The sequence below is a fragment of the Micropterus salmoides genome, unplaced genomic scaffold (assembly GCF_014851395.1).
Source record: "Micropterus salmoides isolate LMB-PRFRI ecotype aquatic unplaced genomic scaffold, ASM1485139v1 Ms_hic_scaffold_13, whole genome shotgun sequence".
Lineage (NCBI taxonomy): Eukaryota > Metazoa > Chordata > Actinopteri > Centrarchiformes > Centrarchidae > Micropterus > Micropterus salmoides.
The window spans coordinates 6,155,446-6,160,253 of record NW_024040374.1 but is presented as its reverse complement, the minus strand read 5'-3'; positions in this window follow the sequence as shown (position 1 = coordinate 6,160,253).

Below are 4,808 nucleotides of genomic sequence, written 5' to 3'. Positions count from 1 at the left end.
TGTTTCTGAACAGATTCTCCTTCCTTACAGAGGGAGTTCTGCAATGACACATTGTCCGCCAGGAAACACGCTCACAAGAATGGTTGCACAGAACTCAACCAGAAATATGAAAATCCCACAAGAGTGTGTGTGTGTGTGTGTGTGTGTGTTTGTTTCCCACAGCCTCTTAGACAGCAGGGTCACACACAGCACTCTAAAGACTATTTCCCTCAGAATGACTTGCCACATGTTTTGAACAACATAATCAGTGCATTTATTCCTAATCCCTTTTTTCCATATGGTGTACACATTTGTATAGTATGTGTACACTACTTTGTGTAAATGTAACATATATGTACTAGGGCTGAAACCAGCAGTTACTTACATTATCCATTATTGATATATATATATATATATATATATATATATATATATATATATATGTCCCAAAACCAAAAGTTAGTCAATTTACAATATTACAAAATACAACGAAAGAAACTGGTTGTTTCAATACTAATCTGTACTATACTACTACTATACCCATAATAGTATATCACAGTATAAATTCATTTACTAGATAAAAAGAACAAGAAATCTAGCACATTGCTCAATTTCCTATGCACCACTTTATAGCGTGAAAGAACCAGTTCAGATAATTTAATATTAGGAATCCCAATTCATAAAAATGTATTACAAGTGCAATCCTGAATTCAAAATGTTATATTAAAAGTATTAGCAACAAATGTACTTAAAGAAAAAAAAAAATTGTTATGCAGACGAATATCACCTGTCAGCGTTACTGGATCCTTAATTATTAATGATCCTGTAGAAGTGGAGCTAATTTCAGTAAATCCTTTATCTTTAACAGTGCATCATATTTTATACACTGATATGTTTTATATGTAAAATCTAAAATCTCTAAAGTAACTAATACCAAATAGCTGTCAGACTAATGTAGTTGAGTAAATAAATACAATATTTCTGTCACAGTTTTGATGAATGCAAAGCAGGAGAGATCCCAAATGCAAGACACTGGAGAGTTGACTGAAGGAGCACAGGTTTTAATCCAAAAACACAAAAACTCAGGCTTACATCCAGTTCGGGTGTAAAATGTCCAAACAGCAGATCAGGCAACACAGAGACAGGGAGCACACTCATCACACGACAATCACCAGACAGAGACTAAACAGAAACAGCAAACATTTAACACCAGAGGGCTGTTTCACAAAACCAAGATAGCGGATTAAGCCGGGATTTTCCAGATATCCTGGCTGAATTAAGCCGTGACTCGGTTTCACGAAAGCAGTAGCACATAAGCTACCATGGTGATTTATTCTGTGCAGCTAGCCTGCTCCAGACCAGGCTATCAGCCAGGCTTAGTTAACCCTGGTGCCTTATCTGTTCAGTCAGAGGTCACTCTGATCAGAAACCAAAGTGTTTTTTTCCAGTCATTCCATGTTCTTATGTATGTGTTTGGCATGTTTTTCAGAAGCCTGCATTAAAATAGTAGTTTGTGATTATTAGGTTTCATAATCGGAGAAGACGCGTGCACCATACTTTGCTCACAACCAGCATCAGCGAGTAGGTTTACGTGGAATGAAAACACATGTAAAGAAAAATTATAGATAAAAGAAAAAGTAACACGAGCACAGTAATAAAACAGCAAAAGAAAGTTTGGCAACCAATAGTCGACTGACTGAATGTGTGAGTAGCTAAAAATATCACTGCTCTTAACTGAAACTGTCATAATTATAATGTCATATTGTGCCTTAAAAGTGAGCACCACACCGGACGTTATATGTCACTCAAGAAATGTATGGCACACACTATATAGGATCTATTGTAATATATATATAGATATCTATATATCTATATATATCTATAAATATATATGTGCTTATATAATTTTCATTAAGTTTCATACTTAATAATAATACTCTCAAATTATAGTCCCACTTCAATAAGGAGGCTATATTGTGCACTGTTTGTTCATGAAACAGCAGGGAGAGGACACCACAATGATTTTTGACCTTTTTTCTCTCTCCCTGGGATCACTCTGCTGCGAGCTTGGGAGAGAAAACAATGATTAATACATTGTGTTACAGTCATGCTTACAGTGTGCTTTGCAATGATCACTTCTCTTTGTAGTTGCTGGATTTCCAAGTCAGTTTCCTCAGTGCCTCATTTTATCTCCATAACTAGGTCCAAGTACTGCCGCGGTTTTATTGATATTTTATTTTGTTATTTTTTTTCAAGTGTGTGCAGTTCAGACATCTGACAGTTTGTAAAACACTTATCAATTAGCACAGCAGGAAGTGTTCACCTGTGGGTGTCCAGGATTAATGATGTCCATACATACTACATTGCCAGACTGGCTGTCAGACTGTAGGACTACAGCCTCAGGGTTACAAATATGAGTATTTTCTATGAGCACCACATCACTGACTTTTTATCTATTATCCATATTGACTAAACAAGTACACCATTTTCACACAAAATTGACATACCAGTAAGTAACAGCAAATAAAGTATGCTGCACGTCTTTTCCATTTCAACATCAATTAATCTGTGATCGACCGTGTGGTCTCTTGAAGAAAGTTGTTGACGCGCATTTATCTGAATTATGTACACCTGGCTTGAAATAGCCGCTCCTACTGAGCCTGGTTTGGCCTTCGTGAAACAGATAAAGCCAGGAATGCTCTTATCACACTTGGTCTAAGTCTAGCTTTATCCCTTATCCAAGATTTCTCAATTCTGCTTTTGTGAAACAGCCCTCTGAAATAAGGAAAATACCAATACACAACAGATACAGAACTGACCAATAGGGCTGGGCGATATGGCCAAAGATTTTATCACGATAAAAATTTCATACAATTCGATATTGATAATTATCAATAAATGTCAAATCATTATTTCTTTCAATTTGAAATGCTGATTTTTGCTTTTTGAAGAAACCAGATGGTTAATAGCGGTTTTAAACTGTTCATGAGCAGAACATGACAAAAACTTGCCAAACAGTAGATCACATAACAAATCTGAGGAAGAACATTCGAAACAACAAAATCTTATTTTTAATAAACTTAAGTAAAATCTTTTTTCAGTCCCTTTTCCTCAACAAAATAAATATCTTAATAGAAAAATTAAGTGCTAATTTGTTCATGATTCAAATTAATTTAATAAAACTTTTTAGTGACAATATATTGAATTTTTGTTAAATTGTTATTGAGGGAAAAAAAATTATATTGCGTTAATTATCATTATTGATTTATTGCCCAACCCTACCGACCAATAAACAAAACTCACAGAGAGCTAAATTAAGCATAGCAGACAGGCAGAATGTGACAATTTCCCTCTGAATTCTAGTGCAGTAGTAAGTACAACTACTGCAGATCTGTACTTAATTACTAGTACATGTACTTCAATAAATGTTATTAGTTTCTTTCCAACACTTGCAGCAACACTGCTAATGTATTATCTACATGATTATACATTTTTTTAAGTGACAACAGAATTCATATTTCCAAAATATAAACTTAAAAAATAAGTAGATGACAAACCTTGATGACAACATATTTAGTGGTATATTAAATCTGGATTAAAGGTTATATGCCACAAAGATCTAAGATTGTTTTCACTCTTCTACATATATTTTAATGCATTATAGATGCAAAAATTAAAATAATATGTAAAAAGCAGAGGTTTTCACTAGACAGCAACATCAGATCAGTCTAATAGGACCATTACGATCCAAAATGTTTTATAAATGTTCCCAAATTCATTATAATGCCTACAGGCAAGGACGGCTCTAGACCAGTATGATACAACAGCTAAACAGGTCAATGTAGGGCAATTTGGCAAAACATGTCTCCTAATAGTGCTGTGTCAGAAAGAATGCTTTAAAATCCAGCTGGAAGGTATCACATCCAGATAAACTGTACTATAAAGTGGAACTGGCCACTAACGATCTGCTACAACAAGCTGTTTCAATCAGCATTAATTAAGGCAGATTATGTAAAACAGAGTTTGTTTGGGTGACAGAACACATGGCTCTTTATAGGAGTAAATGGTCAGTACCAGGTAGGGTTTGGAGCTGTAAGGAGATCAACACAAATCTCTTGATGTAGAAACATGATATTGGACTTTGGACATTGTTGAAGTAGAATCCTGTTTGAGCTCTCCTGCTCCAGGGTGCAAGTGGTTTACAAGCTGTTTACCAACTCACCCACATTTTCAACATCCTTTTTCACACAATCCTAGCCACTGCATTTACTGTGATATAATTTATTGTGTCTGTCTCTGTATTTTTCCCGTCTGTGTGGGATATTGAGGGGCAGCAGGGCGTTTCCCTACAGCTACATATCACTAAAAGATAAAGCTCATGCACATCAACAAGGCAAAACAGCCACTTTATGCTTGGTAATCTGCATAATATACTGTGGGATATCTTTTGTGCACAGCTGACATTTTGGTTTGGAGGTGCCAGACCATAGCTCATGGACTGTGACAAGTTGTTGATGTTTTGTACAAAATGAGTTTTACTTGCATTACAGTGGTGCAACATACATTGTTTTTTTGTTTTTTGTTTTTTTAGGAATTATCATTTGGTGATCCTTTTTTGAGATATCTTGCTCTGGACCAACTGGTTATATGACTGATCAACTGAATAATAATTGCCAAAGTAATCCCAGCAGTATTAACTACTCCTGTTAAAACATTGTGCTTTTCTTTATGTAATGAAGAAGATATTTTGAGCCCAAATCAGCTCTTCATCAGGTCCAGAGGAATCTGTAGAGGATTATGAGCCCCTGACCCTTGAAAACAAAGCATCA